This window comes from Gallus gallus, chromosome 2, assembly GCF_016699485.2.
Source record: "Gallus gallus isolate bGalGal1 chromosome 2, bGalGal1.mat.broiler.GRCg7b, whole genome shotgun sequence".
Lineage (NCBI taxonomy): Eukaryota > Metazoa > Chordata > Aves > Galliformes > Phasianidae > Gallus > Gallus gallus.
This window is the reverse complement of record NC_052533.1, coordinates 64,468,303-64,492,799: the sequence shown is the minus strand read 5'-3', so window position 1 is coordinate 64,492,799 and position 24,497 is coordinate 64,468,303. Positions and strand designations below refer to the sequence as shown.

The 24,497-nt window shown below is 48.0% G+C and overlaps 1 protein-coding gene and 2 long non-coding RNA genes across 7 annotated transcripts in view; 2 read left to right on the top strand and 1 right to left on the bottom strand.

Moving 5' to 3' along the window:
- RREB1 (ras responsive element binding protein 1) overlaps nucleotides 1-24,497 on the top strand; it is a 122,862-nt gene that overhangs the window by 10,343 nt on the left and 88,022 nt on the right. The window lies entirely within an intron of this gene.
- Nucleotides 56-19,538, top strand: LOC121109961. Its single transcript, XR_005857817.2, has 3 exons — nucleotides 56-9,104; nucleotides 9,195-9,616; nucleotides 10,372-19,538. It is a non-coding gene; the product is annotated as an uncharacterized LOC121109961 (long non-coding RNA).
- Nucleotides 19,658-20,963, bottom strand: LOC107051677. The gene is made up of 2 exons (XR_001463393.4): nucleotides 20,694-20,963; nucleotides 19,658-20,603 (listed from the first exon to the last, which is right to left on the bottom strand). It is a non-coding gene; the product is annotated as an uncharacterized LOC107051677 (long non-coding RNA).

Here is a 24,497-nt window from a genome sequence, read left to right as displayed (position 1 = left end):
GTGCACGTGTCTGCTCAGCTTTGAGGCTCGGCTTTGCCCAGCCAAACCAAGGGTTGGGGTCCCTCCTCTTGCCCCCAGCTGTAGCCTTTAGACATCCCTGCTTGTCGTGTCCCAAGGAACCATCCTGCCGCACACAAAGATAGAACATTTGCAGTGGAGGGACTTACCATCTTTCTTTTTTTTCCTCCATCGTAGCACAGCTCAGCCTCGTGGCTCTCCAGGTATGTTTAAAATGTGCTGGTGTGCGTGTACGTCGGAGGCGAGCGTGGATCATGCCAAGCGCTGATCCTGCAGACACTTCAAACATAGATATAATTCTACTTAAGGAGGTTGTTCCATTTAAGTCAAAATACTGGCATGGGTGAAGCGAAGGGAAGTGTTTCAGGACTGGGGCCTGTGTTTAACTTGCAGAAAAAGTATTCATGACACAAGCCAGAATCTTTAACCCATGTGAGCTGCAGCTCCGAGCGCGTCTCGCTGGCTTCGGTTTCTGACCTACTTGAGAAAGCAGTGCTCAGCTCGAGGCTGTGCGGCTGCTCGCGTGGCCTCGGAGGGGCCGGCTCGGAGGAGACACGGCGACAGCAGTGGCTCCGAGCTCCGGCCCCGTCCACACGCGGTGCCTGCAAGAGTTAAAGCCGAGCGCTGGGGCAGCTCATGTGTTCTGTGTGTGTGCATACTTTCCTAATCTTGACATGGGGTCTGAGCTGCAGGCTCTCAGGGCGTGCGTGAAGTTGGCTGCCACCTTTCTTCCCCCTGAATCTGGCTGTGGCTCAGCGCAGGGATGCTCCCCGCTGCTGGGATCGCTGGCTGCTGAAATCTTGTGCCTATGGGGTCAGCTGGGCCAAAGGGTGCCCTGGCATAGCTCGTGCTGCCTCCGCAAGGGAGTGGCAGAGGGAAGGAGAAGGGCTGCAGCGTGACCCCTCTGCTGCTGCTGGAAGATGGCTTGCACGCACGTCGCGCTCTTGGGCGAGCTCTGCTGTCAGCATTTGGCTGGGGAACAGCTGCCTCCGAGGATGGGGTCTGGTTTAAGACAGGGCAACAGCTGTACGGAGCGGGGCTCTGGGAAGAGTAGGGAGAGAAAGAGCGTGCATTTCGCTCCTTTAGGTGGCAAAGTCCTAAGGGCAATGTGGGCCTTGGCCATCCAGTGAGGAGAACCGCTGCTCCTTCGCCTCGCGGCGTGGCTGTCAGAAGTCACCGAGCGCTTTTGGACCAGAGTCTGGAAACGAAAGCTGCTCTTTTTTTTCGCTTAGGTCTCCTCTGAGAGGCTGCCAGTGACCACCTCGCCCCACCCTGCCGACGTGTGGGTGGGAGGGGGGCAGCCAGCAGGAGGGAACATCACCAAACGGCAGAGCAGCTCCTTGGCTCGCCGCCACCAACAGGAGCAGCAGCAGCTGCCGGGATGGCCCCCGGAGCCTCACTGATGTCAGCAGAACCAGCGCTCCTTAAAGCCCGCACCGCATGCAGGGGGCCGGGGGGCACAGCTGGGAGCTGCAGTAAGAGGAGAAGGCAGGGTGTAAAAAACATTACTGCTTTTCTTTCTTTCTTTTTTTTTTTTCTTTTCTTTTTTTGCTCTCTGAAACAGACCTCTGCTTTCTGCAGGGGTGGGAACGCTTTGCATGAGCGAGCGAGAGTTAGGAGAAATGCTTATAAGTAGAACAAGTTACCAAAAGCAAGAAGCAGAAAGGAGAAACACTGTAAGGTTTGTGTGTGTCTGCTGCACGTCTCTTCTGCTTGCTCTTTTCTTTTAAGAGAAACGTGGCTGGGAACAGCTGGGTGCTGTCGGATTAATCCGTCAGTGCCATTCCCTTCTCTCTGTCCCGTGCTGTCTCTGAGAAGTTGCCATACTGTGGCAGATCGTACTTTCAAACATCGTACTGTGTTTGAGAAGCATCTGGCTTGCCTTGGGATGCTGAATGAGATATAGCAGGTTGCAGTCCTGCGTGTGCTCTCTTTCCCTCCTGCCATTACTTGAGCAGGGGAGGGGAGCGCGCATCAATCATGCTGCTGTTGGCAGCTCCCTTCCGCTCCCCTTTGCTGTTGCAGAGATGGCACCCGCACCACTGGTGTGGTTTACTGAGGCTGTCTTTCCTTGTGTGTTAATAGCAAGAGTCCCTGATAGCAAAAGGCTCTGTGAGTGAGGGCTGTCTGACCTCTCTGCTGTGGGATACACGGTGCAAAATTTCCTGTGATTGATAATGAAGTGAATGCAAGTTGCTCTCAGGCCGTAGACGACTCCTTCTGATGTAGCGTTGGTGCAGTTTCCCAAAGTCACAACCTGTGGCTTGAGATGCTGAGGGAAGAGGATACCAGCTTTTCCAGAACTGTGCTGCTCAATCGCAGAACAAGGTTGGACTGGACGTGAAACTGGATTCCAGGGTGACGTGGTGGTGATTGCTGTCTCTGTGGGCTTTGCTTCTTCCCACAGTTGGGCAGTTGATTTTCCCAGTAGGGCTGTGCCGGCTCAGTCTTGCTGCTTGTACTGTGGTGTTACCCCTGCACAGAAGCTGTATTTGAATGGCTTACAAGGGCTATACAGTGCACTGATACAGGTGACAGGGGTAAGCCAGCCTATGCAGGCTTGTTGGAAAGCTGAATGTGCAAAACGCTGTCTCCATCAAGGCTGAAGTAATAATACGTTGAGAGAGTCTGTCATGAAAAACAAACAGCGTAGCACAGGCATTTGGGAAGGACTTCGTGCTCTTTTATATGGCCAATGCTCTTTGTTAACTCAGGTTAACTTACAAGTTGGATTAACATTTCCTATGTCATTTGGGTATTCTTGGAGTAATTAGCAGAAATGACACGGGGTCACAGCAGTTGTATGAGACAGAATAAGCATCTGCTTGTGTTCTTTTCAATCCAGACAATGGCATGAAAAACACGTTTAATGAAGGTGACAGAGACAGTAACAGAGTCAGCAAAAGAACCCAAATGCTCTATATCCAGTGCTGTGTCTTCACCATTAGATCACGCTTCCTGTCTAGGCAGATGAACCCACATAAAACCCCTGGTTCACAAACAGATGACTTTCAAGTACTGCAGCGTGGTAAAATACAGCTAGGGCTAATATATTTGCTCTGACTTTCATCTTGAGTGCCTGGTGGAACACCTGTAAGTATTTACATTTTAACATGAGCTTTTGTGCTTGTGAAAGCAGACAGTTTGACAGCAATGACCCCTCACACAAAAGCTTGAATAAGCGATGAACTTCCAACAAATCCATGACCTGAACTCTGCTGGGTGCATATTGAAGGCGACGAGTTAATATGGCCTGTGGCCATACCAACAAGGAGCCTGGCTTTGTGCTGGACTCTTCTGATGGAGGTGGTCTGCAGACGTGTCTCTCACCACTATCCCTGCCCAAAGGCCTTCACATAAGTTCTGGAAAATAAGAGCGCCCGAGCTCGCTGCCTGGGTGAAGGCCTTAGGCAAATGTTTGCTATAGAAATGACCTCAGTGTTTCTGGAGGTTTCTCATCCTGCTGCTTGCTCTGGCCCCAGGTGAAGGGCTTGGTTAGCGTAGATGAGAAGACGGAAGGGTGAACGTGTCTTGTGCCTCCCGTGTGCTGCACTTCAGAGTTCGTTGTGCTTGAATTCAGTGGAGCTGAACTTCAGTTCTGGGCAGCTCTGGTGTTGGACGTGTCCCTGCAGCAAGCGTGGTAACCTCTGGCCATCAGACAGGGAAGACAGCTGTCGTATGGTAACCTCTGAATTCATCCCGACCTGAATCATGCTGAAGCTGCGGTTCCAGTGATGTTTCGCCAGCTCTGCCCTGTCCTGGAATGAGCAGTTCCTGGTACCTGCTTCTCCACTGAAACCTGGGGTCAGAGCAGGAAATGCCTCTTCGTGCTGCTGCTGCTGCTGGAAGAAATGCCTCTGGATCTTTGGCTGAAGGTTCTTCAGTCCCGTGCAGTAAGTCACGCTGCATTCACCTGCAGAATTGGAAACTGGAGGGAATCCTGTTTGTGTCTAATAACAAGTCAGGCCAGAATCCCTTCTCGCTCAGGATGCCAACTGATGTGGATCTATCAAGATAGAGCGTGGCAAAGGGACATCTGTTGTTGATGCTTTCCTGGTATAGTCTTCCAGGCGCAGCTTCTGGAATCTTGAGCCAGTGAATCTGTACAGAAGTTCAGTATTTAGGTTCGAGAATCCTTTTTCCTGAGCCTGGCTTTTTGAACCTGCACAGACACTTGGCTCACGTTGTGGTGAGCTTTGCACTTTAGCTACGTGCTTTGTTGGAGAAGAGGGTAAAAACCCAACTTTCTAAACCTGCCACTGGATACTTCCACTTGATACCATTTATGGCTGTGGGAAATAATGAGTAATGCATTGCTGCTGACCTCCTCCATGCCTTGCAGGACGGTGTGGATCTCTGTTGCATCACCTCAGCGGCCTTCCTCCCAAGCTGGAGTCTCCATCTGAGTGTCAGTGATAATGCAGAAGCTGTTCCATGCTCTTGATTACACTGCTCACTTGTGAAAGCTATGGTGTGCCTTGTTAACATCTATCACAGACGCATGCCAAATGTACTTTATTTGCCTACATATTTATTTCTGTAAGACATATACTTGGACAGGCTTAAAGATTTACAGGTGCTGCCAGGATTCTTTTCTTCAGCAGTTTTTTTTTTGGGGGGGGGAGCTTTCTCAGTACTGGCACATTACAGACAGGAGATGCTGACTGCTAAGGGTGTTTGAAGATCTGGCTCAGTTGCTTCCATCCTGATGACATGAGAGCTGTTTGTTTAGATCATGCTTTGCTCTCTGCCATCCTCCCCACGTACATGCCTGGTTTCTAGGAGTCGTGTCCCTGCATCCCTTCACGAAGTATCTTTTTACTCCTACAGATGGGCGCCTGAAATGTACCCTGCACATCTGAAACTTTAGTGAGTGGAATTCATCCAGAGACAGGGGCTTCAGCCCTTGCCAGCTGTGGGGGTATTTCTTTGAGCTCTGCCCGAACCAAGTGGTACTGCCACCAAAAGATAGCTTGCTTTCCTTGTCCACATGCTGTACTGCTTACCCGGGGTGGTAGCTGGGGTTCATCCATCTCTATGGTCTCAGCAGCTGTCAGAGGAATTGCTATGTGCTCCTTGAAGTGAACTGCTTACTGCTGTAACTCTGTTATATTCCTAGCCCTTTCTTCTGATGATTTCCTGACCTATTTGTCCACCTGTAGGACTGCTGCCTGTTGCTCGACCTGACAATTTTAACTTTTTGCAACCAGAAGAATTTTGCCTCAACGCTAACCATGCTGCTGGTGGTTACTTACGTTAGATCGCTCTCGGGGCACTTCACAAATCGGTGCCTACGCTACTACTGAAATGCAGCCACTTCTGAAGTAGAAAGTAAAAAAGGAGAGGTTGAGATCAGGTCACGCTAACCCATCTCTCTGTGTAAAGTACTGCACATTCTTCAGTACTGACATAGCCTGAAAGGGAACCACGGCTTTTAAAGCCCTTCCTTACTTAACCTGTGTACCAAATGATGCGTGCTACTTGATTTGTGTTTAGTTTGTGGAAAAAAGCTTTATTCCAGCTTGCCAGAACTGGGAACTTCATTGCAGGTAATGGGAATGATGACAATGGTGATTTCAAACCTTTTAGTAACGAAAGCATCTCGCAGCCAGAAATCCAATTTGTCTAGGTTACATATTGCCTTTATTAAGCATCTCCGGATTTATGAAATATAGCAATCTTGTGAGAAACCCTATTCATCATGCAATGCTGGCTTATAATGATAATCTTTCAGTGTAGCTGTGTATAAAACCATTCTAACAAGCTGTTGAGCACTTAGTCCTGTGCTCTGTGGGCCTTGTGATTTATGTAGTGTTTGGAAGTAGCTAGCATATCTGTTCAGAGAAAGGAGACTGGGGCTGTCCTTTTAAACTATCAAGCTGCGTTTGTAGCTCTGGCTGTTGAATTTGAAGCTCATCTTGTAGTGCTCTGCTGTTGCTGTATGCATTTACTATCCTACATTTAAATATAGTATTCAAAGGGTTGCATGAGGACTGAGAAACTTAGCTCTAGCGTGGCATATGCTTTGCAAGGCCCTGTCTGCTCTTGGGAGTTGAACCAGGAAAATCTAAAAGCTAATGTGAAGTCATTGTATGTTTGAACAGGAGAGCATGTCTGCGTTGCTTTGATTATAATTGTTTTCTTGCAATCATAGCATCGCCAAGGTTGGAAAAGATCACTAAGATCATCAAATCCAACCATCAACCCTTCACCACCATGCCCCTCTAACCCATGTCCCTCAGTGCCACATCTGTACGTTTCTTGGACACAGCTCTCAAACCATTGAAACGGCCACATCTTCTAACAAAGCAAGGGGCAGGAGGATAAGTGGAAGGACCAAGGAGAATTCCTTTTTGCCAATTTATCTTCACTGGGTTGTCAAATCAACCTTAGATGAACCAGAAAGCGTTGCTTGCTGGGATGGATCCTGGAATCCATGCAGCTCTGCTGCCGGGTTGATTAATTCCTGCTCACAGAGCCTAATCCAGGCTCTGCTCCATGGGTGGGGGATCATTAGCTGTGTCTGTTTTATCTGTCTTGGTGTATAGGAACTGCATCTGCTCTGTTTCTCTCGCAGGGCTTAAATCTTTAGTGGCTTGGAGTTGCAGTGTGGAAAGAACTGCGTGGTCCTTTTCAAACAAAATATCTGGAAGGTGCTTTATTTTTAATGTTAGTATATTCTTATCTTCACTGTGGCTTCCAGCTTCACTGAAGGTAAGTGTGAGCATCCACTCCATGGTTGTTATCAGTCCATAGGCGTCTTTGTACCGTGATATCAGTACTGAAGGAGTCGTAGGCTTATGTTAAATAGAGTCACTTTCCCCTCTTTTGCCCCTTTTCTTTTCCCACTTGGCCCTGTCTTTCAGGTACATTGTGGTACTTGCTTTCAAAGGTTGTATTTAACACCATTGGTGTTTAACGCTTCCCCCCCACCACCACTTCAAGGCAAGTTTTCTTCCAGGTATGTGACTGCAAACAATGCAGAGGGAACAATCTCAGCAGAGATCTGCGCATGATGTTTGTTATCTCTTTGAAGCTGCCTTCTTCTTAGGACTCTTTTGATATTTAGGTATTTCCTCCACTCTTTCCCTTTTCTGGTGCATCTTTGCCAGGATAACTAAAGGCTAGTAACAAACTAGTGTCAAATTAGTGACCTCGGAATTATTTCCTTGGCAACATAAATGCGTGTTTGACATCACAGCATGAAGAAGCAGTTTATAATCGACAGCAAAACCAGCTTAAGGGGAGGGCTTTCTTTTTTTGTTTTCCACGGTTTATCTCCTCACCTCTAGCTGCTCGTTCCTGCCCGTGTACTTTAGCTTGCATCCTCTTCAGAGGTGCTGATACAAGTGGTTGTGGGCTTTCCTCTGGAAGTGAAATCACGGAAACGGTCTGAGTCAACAGTCCTCTTCCATTTTTTTTCTGTCTTACAGCAGTCACGCCCTGCAAACTTTTGTTTTGGTTGCTAGAAGGGAAGCAAACTGTAGGCTTTCCCAGTATGGGAATGAGCAGCTGGGGAAAGAGGAAGAGCTTCTGGGAGGTGCTTACCCTCAGTGCAGGAATCACAAAACTACGTGCTGTTTGCACAAATAGGCTTGAGAGTTTCAGCTGGGAAGCTGGTCTCTTCCCACTTTACCACGCATTGATGCAAAGCTCTTTATTGCATTAGCTGTGCAAAAAATCTGTTGCTTCTGTAAATTGTGTCGTCTTCGGCTGTTCTTTCTGCTACCAGAGTCATTTCTATCTTAAGAGAGTATCTTCCTTAATTACGCTTGATGTTGTGTAAGGAAACCGTGTTTCATCATGTCGGATTGTGGTCCAGGTTTTGTTCTGGCTGAGCTGGTACAAATCTCACGCATCTTTGCCAACGTTGGTGCAGAGTCTTTAGTGGGGGAAGTCGGTTTGCATAGAGTATCAGGAGCAGAGTGTCAGTCACCGCAGAGAGACTGTACCGCTGGAGCTGAACTAACAGTGAGGACTTACAGAGAATTTACCAGAGAGCCCAAACTTCCCTTACGAGGAATACGTTCATGTTAAAGGCCAACTAAATGCTGAAACAGCACATTTCCAAGGAAGCTGCCATATTGCGAATGAAGGTGGACCGTGAAGGGGCTTTGTGGCATATACACATTTGATACAGGCTCAGTCAGCGGCTGTCATCAGTTCCAACAGTCCATTTGCTTTTACATTTCTGAAGTTACAGCTTTTCCAGGGAGCAGCGTGTAAAACAGGACGGCCCGTAGAAAAGCTGGAACTCCAGCCAAAAGACACCTCCTTTTTGTGTCTGCGTGTTGCAGCTGTCTATCTCTTGGCAGCAGGCAGCGTGGTGTAGAATGTGATGTTTCAGTGCTGAAGCATGAAAGAGTGAATTAAGGAGTTCAGGACTTAAAATGGTTTTCTTCTCTAGGGGATTTCAGTCTTCATCATCGCTTAATTATTTGGAGGCTATTTGCAGAGGTGTTTATTTCTTTCAGTAATTCTTTATACTCAAAATATGAGAAACTGAGACAGGTCACTAACCCTTTTCTCAGTTGTTCTACACTTCAGTAATCAGATGAATTGTAGTCAGTTGCATGGATGCCCAGCTGGGAAGAAATATGAAAAAGGGGATGTGTGTATTTCTTAAGGGGAAGAGAGGAGGAAAGAAGAGTCTGAACACTTGATCAGTGAAATAGAATTGCGTGTAAGCCAAGTGCCGTTTTGGTTTAGGAATGCCAGAGCAGCTAATGTCATTTCAGTATTGGTTATGCTGTTTCTGTACAAACTATGGCTGGCATCATAACACCTTTAATCTCCCTTAGTTACGCCTGGAAAAAGAGAAAACTTTGCAAAATGAGCCAAGATAGATTCGCTCAGTCTGATAACGTGACACTGGGAGCACTTGTGTTCCAGGGCACGTGGGTGTCCAGCAGAATGGCACAGGAGAGGTGAGATGACGCACTGCAAGGTTTCCAGGTGAGAGCTCTTTTTTGTGCAAGCAGTCAGTTAGGTGGGTGTTCCTGGAATGTTGCATGGACACGGTGTCTGAGGAGTCAGAGCCCACCGTTCCTACACATAGGGTCAGAGGAACAACGGCCATCCGTGCAGTTTGTAATCTCGCATCAACTCCTTGCCTTTTGCCTGGGCTTTTTGTTATTCCAGCCTTGCCTGGGACAGTGTCTCCTTTTTGTTTGTAGAGGTACAGTTACCCACCTGCACTGTGTAGTCTGAGTAGGCAGGCAGGGGCTGGTTGTGCTGCCCTTGCGCTGGCCAGGATCGCACATCTCTGCCTTGAAGATGGTTGCTCAACCTCCGTGGAGTCTGTAAGTCACCTTGGGGAGAGGAGAAGGATGAGCACTTGGCGCCTGGGGCCTGGCTGTTAGGCTGCGCTTCCCTTGCGCGGTGCAGGGCTGCCTGGCCACGTTCTTGCAGCAAATGGAGGAAGTGGCGCTGGCAGCAGCCCTCGTGCTGGATCTCCTTGCACTGGGGGGCTGGATGCAGGTCGCATACAGCACCAAGGCGGAGACAACAGGAAAAATCCATATTTGTGGGCTATCGGTGCAGCGAGACAAACTTTCCAGAGCACTTCACTGTGGAGGGACAGAGATTGTTTCTGCAGGTGGGCAGCATGGAAAGTACCACGGGAAGGAGCTGGGGAAGGATGGAGGGGGCTGGCCGCTGCTCTGCCTGCTTGCTGACTAAACAGTTATGTCAGCTGGCAGTCGGAGCAGCCTGGGGATTTGCGATAGCTCCTGGAGGGTGGGGGCGGCTGTGCGGGGGGAAGGGAGGGGAAGGGAAGGGCCAGCCGTGCTGCGGCAGCAACTGCTGCTCCTGCCTGCCCTGGCACAGGGGACAGGGGCCTGGCTGCAGGCCTTGCTGGGAAGCTTTCACAGCCGTGCCCAAGCAACAGGGAACATGCTTGTTGAAACAGTCACAGCATCTCAGAGAGCAGCCTGCCACAAAGTGCAGGAGGGCCTTCCAGCCTTGCCTGCTGAGCTGCGCACACGTCACACACGGCACAAGGAGCCCAGCGAGCTGGGGGCTGCTGCCACGTGCTGTGGCGGCGCTGTGAGACAGAGCAGCCCCTCTGTCCCCCTTGCCGTGCTCACAGAAGTCCCAAACAGTGGTGTCAAAGCCTCACAGAAGTGCTACCTGCTGTCCTGCCGCAGGGACAGCCCTCCCCGTGTGAGCTGCTGGAAAGTGGACTGCGAATCCCGGCTGCCGTTCAAGTTGAGTGTTTCCTTCCTTGGCCTTGAAGGCAGATGGAGTCTAGGCTAGCCTTTGGGCAGAGCAGGAGGCATTTATAATGATTCCTGCAGGTTGCTGGTGTTTAAATCCCATTTTTCTGTTCTTGTTTTGTTTTCCATAAATCAGGTGCCGTAAAACAGGAATAGCCTTGGAGCAGCTGTGGCTTTTCACCTGTGTGCTTTCCTCTCCTCCTCCTCCTCCCCCCACCAGGAGTAAGTGAAGGACGGGTTGCATGTGAATCACCTCTGCGCCTACCTAACTTCTCCTGTCCCAGCAGCAAAAGACAGAGAAGGCCCCTGTCCTGACAGGCAGAAAGGGTGTGTGTCTCAATTGTGTGAGGTCAGCTGAGTTAGCTGAACGCAGTAAAAAAACACAGAGGCCTCTCGATGCTCCTTGGGTATAGCCTGCCGTGTCTGAAGCCGTGCTTGTGGCTCTGTGAGACCATCTAATGTGCTAACCTGCGTCTTAATGAACATGAAGGTGGATTTTTGGAAATGTTAATCTGACTCAACTGAGCTAACGTGACGGTAGCTCTCAGAGAACCTGTCTTGCCCACATGGACGAGCCTGCTTAAGTTAGTAGGACAAGCACCAGTCCTTCTAATGGCCTAGTTAAGATGATTTAAGATGATTTGCCCTTTTTTTTTTTCCCTCCACAAAGGTAAGTGCACCCTGCAAGATGAGCAAAGGCCGCAGGAAAATGTTCATATTTGCGATGTTGAAATCTATGGATCTAAACCAGGAGATGCTTTTTTTTTTCTGCCTTTGTGCAGCTCTCATCACCTTGGTGCAGTTCTCACATGGGTGTGTTGTGCCTGGCACTCCTTCACAGCACACCTGAATGCTATTCTATGCACGAGTTAAATGGCAGCGTGATTGCATTGTACCTTGAAATGCTTTGCTGAGTGGCCTTACAGATGACCAGGGCAGCTGGGCTCCTGGCAGTTTGTTCAGAGCTATTTAGGAGTGTGCTAGTCGGCGTGTCAAAGGTAGAAGGCACTAAAATACCTATGTGACACCTCAGTCTTTCTTCTTTTAAATGTTCCACTTATGACAGACCAGAAGAGCAAGCACTTGATGAGAGAGTATTAAAACTGATAAAACTCGAACCCCTAAACATCTAGCTCCTTTTCCTGCTCGTAGTAGGTAAAAAGGCTCGGTTTTGTTTTGGTTTTATTTTGAAAGCGGGGAAAAAGTCTTCTGGAGATAGGAAACCACTCAGAAGTTACTGTTAAGCCAGCTGTGTATTGTCTGGTTTTCAAAGCAGTCAGGCGGTCCATGGTTCTATGAAGGTGGAATGATTTTGAAATGAGGGCTGTGTGACTGCTTGAGTACTTAGACACAGGCTCTGAAATGCTGAATAACAGCAATTCCTGCGAGCTTCACAAGGAACGCTTCTGGAAACTGCTCTTGATGCACTGTGTGCAAGCACTACAAGTGCAGGTAAATAGTTCTCTAAAATATTTTGGCACGCTGAGAAAACTTCAGTGCGTGCTACTTGGAAGCTGAACACTATAGACTTTTCGTGGCTAAGATCAGTTTAAATAGGTGAGCTTTTCTAACTTCTGTGTGCACGAGAGAGGGGAACAGAAGGGCAAGTAAAAAAAAAACTAGGAGGAAAGACCTCGCTGCTGACTTGGGAGATGTGTTTGACCTCCTTAGCCTTATGCACTTGTCTGTGGTTTTCAGCCAAAGGCTCCCACTTTGAGAGAGGCTTGCTTCTCGTGCTGAACTATTTTTTGACGCAGTGAATGAATGCAATATGTTAACGCTCCTGTAAGCCCCAGAATTGCTTGGCTGCCCCTTGCCCTGCCTGCCTCATACTGGCTGAAAAGGTACCATTGTTTGTTCTGCAAACAGAGGGTGATGTTTGTTTCCAAGGTGACTGTGGCTCTGTTGCTGCCCTCTAGTACAAAATTAAAATGGCTTTAAACACCTGAGAGCATCCCACTGTCACTAGAGATGGTGGGAGGGAGGAAAGAGCTGTTTTGTATTGATCTCTGGGCTGTCTATTAGAATAAAGACAAAGAAAGCGTCCATTAGCTAAGAAGTGGCGATGAATGCATTTGGTTTATATTACAAAACGTTATCCATAAGTAGTACACAGATACAGCCATTGAAACACTTGTTAATTCTAAGGATGCCAGTGAATGTAAAGTCTTTCAAACATGTTAGTTATCGTTTCAGTTCACAGTAGGAATATTCTGCTTTTTCAGTTAGCTAAATCAGAGGATATACTGAAGATGTTGCTCAAGTGAAGATGTATCAGCTTCCCAAAAGGAAAGCTGGAAGGGAATATGAGCAGTCCTGCTAGACTTGTGGATTTTCAGATTGTTTTGGAAAATGATTATTTGGCAATAAAACACACAACCCCAGAGAGAAACTCCCAGCAGTCAGTTCTTTCGTTGCTTTTGTGCATTCTTGGATTCCATCATTCTACATCTATGATTCTCAGAGTAGCGCCTTGCTTTTAAACATCTGGGTGGATGGATTAGAAGCATTTTAGTATGCTCTCCCTGTGCTGCCTGCTGATCTACTGATACATCTGTTCAGTATAGGGGGGAGTAAGTTGGGGGGAAAAAAAAGCAAACAACTTTTTTTAATTGGTCACGGATGCTGCTGGCAGAACTTTGCCTTCTTCCCCATCAGGTTTTGTACAGTTCATACCCAGGTTTCAGTAAACATTAACCACTTTTATCAGGGCTCACAGCATGCTGAATGGTTAGCAAAGAGCATGTACTGAGAGGGACAGAGAAAATGAACAAGTCCAAGGTCAAAAGGATGGTAGATTTTTCCTTGATTAAAGTACGTGGTGGAGAAGGTTGATGATACTTGGTGGACAAAGTAGGCCTGTGTGAGTGACCTGGTTCTTGTCCTTGGGCTTTTGTCTGAGTAAAGGCAGTCGGGTGTTCTGTGAGGAGGATGCGCATCATCAGTATTTCTCTGGTCTAGTGGGATACTCAGACGTTGTCAACTTCCTTCATGCTCATATTCAGGGCAACATGAACTCTTTATGCCCTGGACCAATCCCGAGCAAAGTGTAATCTCTGCTATCACCGTCATATCTTTATGTAGACCTGCTCCTGCCCAGCATCCACAAAGCTTGCGTTGACTTCAGCAGTGCTCACAAGCAGCAGGAGGTTGTGATTTCCTCCCCTCCCTGCCTTCATGAAGCAGTGATACAAAGCCATCCTGATTAGACGAGTTGGCTAAGAAACCGTACGGTTTAGCACTTTGCCTCACCTTTCTTTCTCATGGGTGGCTTGGATGCTTCGTTATTGCTTCTGAGGGGTGCAGCACTGCTAATTTTTCTGCAAAGTGATTTGCTGTAGTGATGAAAAAGTAGTTGATCAGCTTAGCAATGAAAATGAGAAAAACTGTAGTTAATTAAATGATTTGAAGTTGAGGTGTGAAAGTTTTGAAAAGAACATGTGGCCGACCTCAGTGAACATCTCCAGAGAAGGAGACTCCACAACCTCTCGGACAGCCTGTTCCAGTGCTCTGTCACCCTTAAACTAAAGAGGATGTGTTTTTGTTTGTTTGTTTGTTTGTTTGTTTGAAGTTCAGATGGAACTTCCTGTATTCCAGTTTGTGCCCGTTGCTCCTTGTTGTGTCTCTGGATAGTGCTGAGAAGAGCCTGGCCCTACCCACTCAGTCTTCTCCAGGCTGAACAGCCCCAGGTCTCTCAGCCTTTCCTCACAAGGGAGATGCTCCAGGCCCCATCTTGGTGGCCCTCCGCTGGACTCTCTCTAGAAGTTCCCCGTCTTTCTGGAACTGAGGAGCCCAGATGTGGGCCCAATACTTCAGATGTGGCCTCAGCAGAGCAGAGGAGAGGAAGAGAAGAACTTCCCTTGACCTGTTGGCAAATTCTAAAGTTATTTTTAATTGTGCAAATCAACATATCCTGTCCCTCCTCACTCCAGTCAAATAACATTTTGCGAAAGAAAGAAGCAGCAGCAGTCACCTGCGTGTTTCCTAGAAGTTGAGAGGAAAAAATCGTTGAGAGGTTGTACTCACTGGAAAAACACAGATTTCCTCAAATGACACATCAAACACGAAAGAAATCCAAACCGCCTGTGAATGATCTGACAGTAGTTTGAGAAACTCCCTCTGCTGCGTGCCCCTCAAATCAGAAACGTGTGCGCACAGTTAAAAATCTCATCTTTGTGGTGACACAGATGATTCAGTGCAGGAAACGAGAAGAATCTCATTCAGCAGCTAAGCATTTGTGGGGCGGGGGTGTGAGGTTCATGGTGTTCAGCACGCCCGGCTAGAGAGCTTTGGGCTCCTTTCTCCTGAATTTTCTGCTGATTTAAATCAGGGCTGCTACCTGAAGCATCGGTGTGAGAGGCAAATCCTTCTTCTTCATTCTACTTGGATCATCTGAGAGAGCGAAGAAGGACAGGAGGGGAATCCGTAGCTGTTACTTTCTTAATTTTAACTGCAGATATTAGCAGTGCCTTGTAATGAGAGGTGCAGGGTGGGCAGGTCAGCGGATGGACTGCCTGTCCTTCCTCCAGCGGTGGCCACATGTCCAACACCAGCCCTGTGCTAGGAGTGGCGGGGTGAGAGGAGCTGTGGGTGAGGGCTTGCAATTGCAGCCTCTTCGAAGTCGCTCTCGTTCATCTAAATGTAAAATATGGATTGTGGTTTTAGTCTTAAATATTTGTGGGATTTCAGCAAACCACTACAAAGTAAACAGCAGCTAAAAGTGACACATTTAAGGCAGGATTTCTTTTTTATTTTTCTTCTGTGAGGTGATGTGGACACTTGTATCATGTGAGCCAATGTTCAGACTGAAGACGTTTTCTAAATTTGAGAAATTCTTTGTTCATCTCTTATTCACAAAATTCCCTCAAGGAGCTTCACAGTTCTTCAGGAGGCTGGTGTGTAATTTTCTTTTTAACTCTACCGATGTTCTTCCATAGCTGTCCAGGTGATTTCTCCCCCCTCTCCAAATAACACAAAAAATCTCCCTTCCTTTCTTAATAAGCAGGTCATGTGTGGTATTAGCAGCTTGTGAAAGTCTATGAAGAGAAACTGAATCGCATGTGCAAGGTGATTGTTCCCCTGTAATCAGCTTTTCAAGTACTGTGTTCGATTTTGGGCCTCCCGCTACAAGAAAGACATTGAGGCCTTGGAGTGTGTCTGGAGAAGAGGAGTGAAGCTGTGAGGGCTCTGGAGCACAGGTCTTACGGGGAGTGGCTGAGGGAGCTGGCATTGTTCAGTCTGGAGGAGGTTCAGGTGAGACCTTATCACTCTCTACAGCTCCCCAGAAGGTGATTGTAGTGAGGTGGAGGTCAGCCTCTTTTCCTAGGTCACAGTGGTAGGATGCGAGGTAATGTCCATAAGTTATGCCAGGGGAGGTCCAGTTTGGATATCAGGAAAAAGAAAGAGCAGTGAGGCAGTGGCACAGTCTGCCCACGGAGGTGGTTGAGTCACCGTCACTGGACGTGTCCAAGAATTGTGTGGATGTGGCACTGAGACGTGGTTAGCAGGCATGGTGGAGATGGCAAAATGGTTGGACTAGATGAGCTCAGTGAACTTTTCCAGCCTTAATGTTTCTATGATTCTATGAATTTGGATTCTAAAATATAATGATTTAGTACTAAGGGCAAGTTTAATGGGAACATGTGTGTAAACTTTTGCCTTGTCTGGAAACTTTCCAAGGAATATAGCAGTAAAGACGGTTTTTAGATTGTTTTAATGCCTCTGCAAAGACATGAGCAGTTATGTAGCTGCTGTAGGTCCTCAGCCGATAACAAGCACTAATGAAGTGGCTTCTCATGCAGTTTTATTGAGATTATTTATGCAAATACAGTGCAGTGTTTATTGCAATAGCAATTATTTACAATTCTCAGTTGGTAAACAAAAGCATTACCATTCATCTCTGGTGCCTTGGTACCTTGTAGTAAGCCTGCTCAGTTTTCCCTGCCATAACTGGCTGGGTGTGCTCCCGGCTTTTGTTCCTCATTTCCAACAGCCTCACAGGTTTTGTCTGCTCGTATCACAGAGGCACAGGAAGGGCTTGCTCTTGATGAACCACTCATCCTGTTTTTAGATTAAAAAAAAAAAAAAAAAAAGTACTGTGGAAAAACACATATATTGTCAGTCCCACAGTCCTGTTTCATGAAAGGATCTCTAAGAGTGGTCAGGTACACTGTGGGCAGGAAGAATTACACATGTCCCTTTCTAGATACCCTTGCGGAGCCTTCAGTGCATTCTCTTAAATTTTTGGTGTAGAAAGTCTTTTGACTGTATCATGTAGAGGCTCACTCTGTCAACCCTTACCCAAGCTTTCTGTCCTCTGTCCTTTAACTGGGCCTGTCCTGTCTGGGGAAGACATCTCTTTACCCCATAACTACCATGTTCAGGCTCAACTTAGTACAAAACTTTTGTCTTCCTGTAAGATGTGACAGACCTCTGTGCTGTACAAATGCTTGCAGAAAACACGATGGATACCTTGCTGTAGCCTCGGGGCAGCCAAGAGTGATTGGTGAGACGTTTCTCATTCTTGATCAGTGTGCAGGCAGGCCTCAGCTCCTTTCTGCTCTTAGAGAAACTCTCACTGGCCTTTCTGCTGAACTTCAGGTACAGTGTGTGATTTTGAGTTGGTTTTTAGCGGCCAGTCTCGGTAGAACAGAGGAGGTTGTATGTATTTATTAATATGCTGTACTTTTCCATTTAGGAAGACTTTTATGTTCACTTCTGTGGGTGTCTCATGTATCTGAGGTCCAAGCAGGATTTGACCTCAGCGCTGCAGTTTGGGGGAGGCCTGGTACCCACTTCCTGGGTTGAGGGCAGACAGTACGGCATGGTCCTGCTCTGCAGCAGGACCTGGGTATCCACAGACGTGGTCTGCACACAAGGGACATTCTGGGACTTCAGCAGTACACCCACAGCCTTCATCTGGCAGCCCTCAGGCCAGGAGCACTGTGAAGTGGGAGGCGTAAGGCGTACGACCTGCTGTTCCTGTAGGAGCCAAGTCAGGGCTGCCACTCTGGCAGGGTTTCTCCATCCAGTGTCTTGTTGGTAGACACCCAGGTGTGGGTTGTCGACCAGGTGAATCCTCAGATGGGCCACACAGGGCCAGCATCCCCATGATGAGGTAGCAGGGGGCCCGGAGAAGTTCCCCAGCCAAAGAGCCTGGGTTGCTTCAGCCTTGCAGCTCTGGTGGAGGGTCGTCCGTTCAGAGCACTAGCAACTTCCTCGTTAGGATGCAGACTCTTTAAACTTTTATTAAAGGGATTGTCTGTGCTGACATTTAGCTAGCACCAGATGTTGGCTTTTCGTTAGCAGTGTGGAGGTGGCATAGCTAATAAAGGCGAGGGTAAGAGACTTGTGTGAAGCTGTCAGATGCGGCTTTGTGTGCTGCAGCCTGCGTGATGTCTGTCGCGTCTTCATGGGCCAGTGTTCTACAAGAAGGCCGGTGTTTCTCTTCTTCCTTTTCTTCTGCACTCTTGACTGGCCAAGTGTTTTCCAAGCGCTTGTCTTTGTCAGGTGGCGTTGCTCATTTGTTACGTGCTAGCTAATGCAGTCAGGGTACAAAGGTAGCTCAGTGGCAGTTTGTTTTATTCCTTGCATTTTGATATTTCTTCTGCACATAACTTTCCTGTAGATCATACTTCTCCCCCTCAACCTCTTTTCACCATCCCCTCCCTCAGAAAATGTCAGCAACCGATTGTTTCCTTTGCAGAGCCTAGAGCCCCTAGACAGAGGCTTTCCCAGCTTTATGAATGCACCGTTTGTTGCTGAGGGCACAACTGTTCGATATAACTGGCTGCATCCCACTCTGCTTTGGACCAGCATGCACTACAGCCAGTCTGTGCATAAACCAGATTTTTGTATTAAATGGCACCATTTTGTCCGCAGCAGCAGTCTGTCTGTCTTTTGTGTGTGCGCGTGTGAGACTTGCAGCTTTCAGATGCAAGATGTATAAAGAACAGTAGTTTCGCAGAAATAAGTGTTACTCAGTGAGCGTGCACTGCCACTCGAAGGCTTCTTTTTCTCAGGGAGTTCCTGATGAGTGATATTTCTTCCTTATTTTGTGTGGGCGGACCAAGGCCAAAACAAGATTTTAAATGTTTTATGAAGTGGATACGGAGTGTAACATTACAGATGTAGTTGTGTTATCGGGGGCACTCTCAGTTATAACTTCAGTGGGAATGCGTTTGGCACGTTGAACATGTCTGTGCTTATTTATGTTTGCTCTGTTTCATCGAACCGCTCTATTCCCCCTCCTACCCACTTCTTATTTTTGCTGGGGACTGTATAGATGTGGCGAATTGAAGATGCTGTGCGCTTCATTTATGTCTAAGGAAATGGCACCCGATGTGAAACCTGGTGCTTCTCTTTGGTGCCCTCCCCAGTTACTCCCTGCCTAAGGTCAGTGTAGTTTGGCCATGGCACAGGCCTGCAGCCCTCAGCTGTACTGTGCCTGGGGCTGCAGGAGGGGCTGCGTGGCACGGAGCTCCATCACAGCCACAAGGGAGGCTGTGTGAGGCTCTGTCCCCGGCAGCTAAATCACTGCTCATCGACGCTCTCTGCTTGCTGCCTTTCTCACAATGCCTGGCATTTCTCCTCAGAAGCACAGTGCCCTCTTCTCATCGCTCTGCTTACTTACCTGCTGAGTGCCTCCAACAAATAAGAACACCTCCAAAGCAGCCCCGCCACCTCGGAGCTTGTACTATGTCGAAATCCTTTCCATGCTCCTCCACTGTATTTAATAAGCAGGGGAAACTAGTAGCACCCACTTGTGAGAGGGCTGTGGTGGAGAAGATGAGGATTCCCCACCTCGCCCTCTTTTGGATACCTGCTCTGAGCATTGGGCAGGTTTGACTGAAACGTAATCATCCCCCCACCAAAAAGAAATATGTACAACTTTACAGCCCACCCTGACCGTGTTCCTCTCTATATTCACTGCCTACGTAACATTACCCACGGGATGCGGGTGGGAGGAGGAAACTTCTTCTCTTTCATGTGACTGCAGCACAGTTAAGAATTGCAGCAGGCTTTAGGGGCTTGCGTGACCAAAGTGATAGATGCAGTGGGTTTCTAGTAACTGGGGGGGAGTTTCTCAGGCACATCTCCATGTCTCAGCTTCCCGGTGGACCCCACGGAAGGATGCAGATCTGCTCTCCATGTGATTGCTCATTTGTTAGGAGCTGGCAAGTGCATAGTGTGCAGAGACAAAGGCTGCCCTGGCCTGAAAAGCCCCCAAAGACAAGTTGTGTAGTAAATACATCTGTAAAGCAGCGTCTGAGTTACAGGCTGCCTGCGGCTCACGCACTTACACTCCATCTCTTCCCCTTGCTGCCTTAAAAAGGGATGGCAAAATAGCTTGATAAAATGCAGCAAGTGCTAAACTGTTGATATGATTAAAAGAAGAAAAAAGGAGAGTCTTAGCCGAAGCATATGTCTGCAGCACTTTAATCTTTTATGGATTGCATACTTGCTGTGGGAGTGGAAGGGGATGTTGCAGGCTTACTTTCAATGCACGCAGAAATCTTTCCCACAGCACGAGAACTCCCTGGAAAACATATGAAACAACTGACTGGAAACCAGGACATTTCTTGTGCCCGGCACTCATTGCTCTGAGGGATTTGCTGTGCTCTGAAGGTCGTTTAATCATCTCTCTTTCTTTGTTGGTTTCTTTCAGTGCATTTCACGCGTGCTGCTGCCGCTGCGATCGAGCCGTGCGTGTGTTGCTGAGCTTTTAGGGGTCCGTGTTTCTGCCCCGTGTTTTTGCCCCCGGTTCTTTTGTCGCTGGGCTCCCGTGGTGAATGCATCCGTTGCTTAAAATGGCTACTGAGCGAGCCCACGTTCTTGCCATCGGTCAGAAACTGTTCAGCCCGTGTCAAACCCCCCGCAGAGCTTTGAGTTGATGCCTGCGTTGCTTAGCAGGTAGATGGCTGATCTTTGGGCTGTCCATTAACCCTGTGGGTACTGCACACAATGAAGACATAAATCTGCTGCAGCGGTGAGAACGTGTCCCGGTGCTGCCGCCCCCGCACCAGCTCTGGTTAGATTTTCGGGGCATGCAGTCTTCTGAGCGTGTGGTTTGGGGTTTTCTCTGCTTTGCTTCCCCGCCCCCTTATTGTTTGCATAGTTTTTATTTTTGAGGTGCTGGAGGAGTAGCGATGAAGGCGATGGGCTGGCACGGGCGGGCTGGCAGCGTCGCTGAGTTGGTCAGGTCGCTCCTGTTCCCTGTCATAAAGAAGCCACGTGTCCAGGATCAGCCCGTGTCGGGCTCAACGTTTCGTTTTCTGGCATCCCCTTCCCGTGGGCCGGCGTTTGTGCTGGAGCGTGACAGGGTGTGAAAGGTGTCGGGGCAGAGAAGGGGCTGCAGCTCGGCTCCGGCTGCCAACAGAAAAGCAAACCAACAAAACGAGAGTTAAACGGAACATACCATAGAACAGGTTAGGCAGGACTCTGAAGCCAGATACGAACCTTCTGCTGCGCTTTAAGGCATCTTTAGTCCACCCTCCTCCCTCTGCCCTTTCAGGATTTTTCTCCCTCCTGTTATGAAATAGGCCTGTGCGGGCTCGGCTGCATCGCCGGCAGGCGGGGAGCTGCGGCGCTGGCTCGCCTGCTGCCAGCTGTTTGTGAAGAAGGAGCGGGTGCACTTGTCTGTGCCCATCATCCCTTGTGCACGGCACAGCATGCGCCTGGCTCCGCGTCATGCCCTCCTCCTGGCTGCCTTGTGGACAGCCGGGCCCTGAAGTACCGGAGGAGGAAGAGAGGAGATGGGGAGCGCGGGAGGGTGGAGCTGGCTGGGCTGATACTCCCCGCAGTTAATCATTACTCGCGGCATAACCTGTTCCTGTTTTCTAGAGGTTTCACTGGCACCCTTGGCCAGGAGCACGAGGGGTCTGTGACACACTGCTTTCTAAGCAGCAAGCTCAGTGTCCGGTGCACGACATCAGTCCTTCTGTAACACGTTGATGCCTAATCCTTCAGTAAACATACCATATATAGCCTGGTGCTTGCTCGCTATAACACCCTGCAGCAAGGCGACTTCCCTGGTACCGTGCGAATTCCTTAGCTCCTGGTAACCGGCTGGCAAATAGGATGTCACCGTATGTAACGTAAATATATCCCGCCAGTGACTTCTTTTTAATCATCCTGTCCACGAAGCACGTGTTTTGGATCACGGTAGCCTGAAGTCTGGCACTTTGAGAAATGAGGGGGGTTACACGCAAGTTACCAAGGGATGGGCTGAGTCCTGTGCGTGCGCTGTTGTTGCAGAGTAAAGATGCTGCTCTTGCCATAAATGTCATACAAGGCTCATGTTTGTGAGTCAATGGCTCAGGGACTCTTTTTGAGGCGTTTTCCTTTCCTCCCTCTCTGTTTCAGATACCTGTTGCCTCCCAGGTGATGCTTAAGGTACGGTCCATTGAGAGCTTTCTCTTTTCATTCTGGCATCTTTCGTAGCATTTCTCCCCTTCCTCTTTCTCTGTGCCTTCCTTTTGCTCACCTGGTGCCAGCAGTGCACTCAGCGCAGCACAGAATGTGAGAAGCAGCTCTCAGGCTGGATTCACAGCTTTCTCCATCAGCTGTTACATATGGATTGCCTTCAGCTTCTTTCCTTCTTTTTTTTTTTTCTTCTTTTTTTTTAAACATTGTGAAATGACTTCAGCATTGTTCTGACTTTTTCTGAAGTGGTTTGGGAAAAGGAGCCGAAGCCTGTCAACCTAGACTGGGGTAGGTTTTGTTTGCCTTTTTGTGCTTTCTACTTCTTTCCCCGTTCCCTGGACTGCGAGGTGACGGTGCGGTGCTGAGGACCCCAGGTAACCTTGCACGGAGCTTTCTGTCCCTGCCCAGTGGCAGCGCTTAGCGCCTGGCTCTAGCAGCTTAGTGCATGGTGATGCCTCTCCTACCTCTGAGATGGTTTCTCAGTCAGAGAGAGTGCCAATTAGCTGCAGATGGGTACAGGGAGGTTTTCCCCTGGCGGCCTGCTCCTCATTTAGCTCGCGGAAGAGAAGTGTTTGCGGTGGAGGAATGTTTAGGTGTTATGTAAATGGACAGGACATGCATTTCTCTGACTCGTCTCTCATTGGCCTCGTCAGAGTGAATTATGCCTGACTGCTTGGCAGTTAATTGGACCATCCTTCCCATTTCCTAAGCTGATAAGCCCCTCTCTGTCTGCCTCAATCAGGCTTCTTTGTTTGAGAAGTTACTAATGCTGCAGAAGAAGAGAATAACAACTTTCCTATGTACTGTAACCAAGTGATGGGCTCTGATCATTTGAGTGCTGTGATACCCTGTGAAGATTCACTGTATTTCTTCAGCAACATCCTTTCATAAGAATTATTTGTACCGTAACTCCGGTGGGGGTTGGCAGGCAGTGAAGAGTAGGTACAGCTGGTGCATTTACTACAAGTCTCGTCACTTTTTGAAAGAACTGTGTTCACGTTTAAGGTATCCTCTGAGCAGCTTTGTTCTGATGGATCCTGGTAGCTGTATCTGTCGGGATTGGGTTTCAGAAATGGCTCCCTTGTATGACAGACCCTTCAGATGAGGACCGTCTTCCTGATGTGTCTGGACGGTGCCTAGCTTAGAGTGGGTGTTGCCAGAAGGTGAGTAATAAACGGTGATTAATCGTCTCTGCTCTGTGGATGAGTTAGTATGAAAAAGCACTTGGCTAAAAGCTGTGCTTCAACAAACTCAGCAGACTTAACCATGCAGGAGTCAGTAGCATACCATCCCAAAGGCCTGATTCTTGTGTCTCCGATGGGTTTTGTGTTGACTGCTGTGGATTTACTACATCTGGCTGGAGGAGGAGCGTGTCTCCTTTTGTCTCCAGACCTAAATGACAGCTGTACTACAGGTTGCAAATGAGTCGAGTGATGTGGACGTGTATGTACTAAAAGTAGGCATCGTTTCTTCCGATTGCTTAGTAAAGATTTTGATGCAAAGGTGTGATTACAAACCTTGTAGGTATGCATCCTCATGTTTGTACCATTGAGTCTGTGATACAAATGTACAAGAAAGGTGTAAAGATACCAGTTTGTGTGGAATTGTATCTTGAATTTGAGAAGCCCTTTGATTCTATAGGGACCCACTCATCCTTTACTGTCAAAAATGTAAATAAGTAGAAAACCTAAAGCTGCAGTGATTTCTCAGATAGTTTCCATTCTGAGTTTTCATATTGATATGAGCAATGCATTGCACGTGTTTGATCATAGTTACTTCTAAAGCCTTTTGAAAGCGGGATTAATCACAGAAAACTTCCTTCATCCCCCATCCTTTGACTGTTCCTGGAAGCTTTCAGGGGCCTGAGCACACAAAGGGAGTATTGGAGGATTTGCTCCATGTAGAGAAACTGGAAGAACTGGGGATTTTTGTTCTTTCTTTTTCTTCCTTTAAAAAAAAAAAACAAAACAAAAAAACCAAACACCAAAGCTTTCCAAGACATAAGAAGATGTAAAAGTACGCAGAGAAAATAAATATTTGTGCATTGCATTGTGAACCTGCATTTGCAGGTACGCTTTGACCTCAGGAAGTGACCACCTGTTTACTTTTTGTTGTAACTCTGAGTTTGCACTGTTGAGCACCGGAAAGGCAGTGCTATGGCTGGAGAAAGAGAAGTCGTATACGCCGTCCGTGGGGATTCAGGCTGCCACCACGGATGCTCAGCGATAATTCATTTGTTGTGTCAAAGAGATGCAAGGACCGCAGTGAGCTGAACATGGGGCCTGGTCAGCAGGATGAGATCTTGTGGAGGGACTGAGGTGGGCAGGAGTTTAGAAGCCCCGTATGTCCCACCAGTGGTGGCTGGGTCTCCATTGCCTCCTGCCAAGGACTTGTCATCAGCCTATGGACTGATCATGGACCAACTGGCTGATGGTTTCTCTTGCTGTGACATCTTTCATTGGCATTTCTATTGTTCGACATTCAAGAAGACAGGCAGAAAATTTGCATTTGTATTTTAAAGTTTTTGGAGGAATGTTTATGCTCTGTATCTTGCCTGAACCTTAATGTTGTAGCTAACAAACAGCCGTTCATTGATTCACCAAAGGCCTTGGCATCTACCAGGGGGTCCGTGAGCTGTAACCTTTCAGAATGAAGGTGATGAGGAAAGAGCAGGAAAAGGTTTTCCAGCTTTTCCTTTTCAACTCTTGCAGGACAGGAATACAAGTGGCTTCTCACTCCGAAGTTCTTGGAAGGAAAGATGCTGTGTCTGTAGTAGTTAATGCAAATTGCCCTCTGTGTGCACAGAAATGCAGACTGGCTCAGTGGCTTATCAGAGGG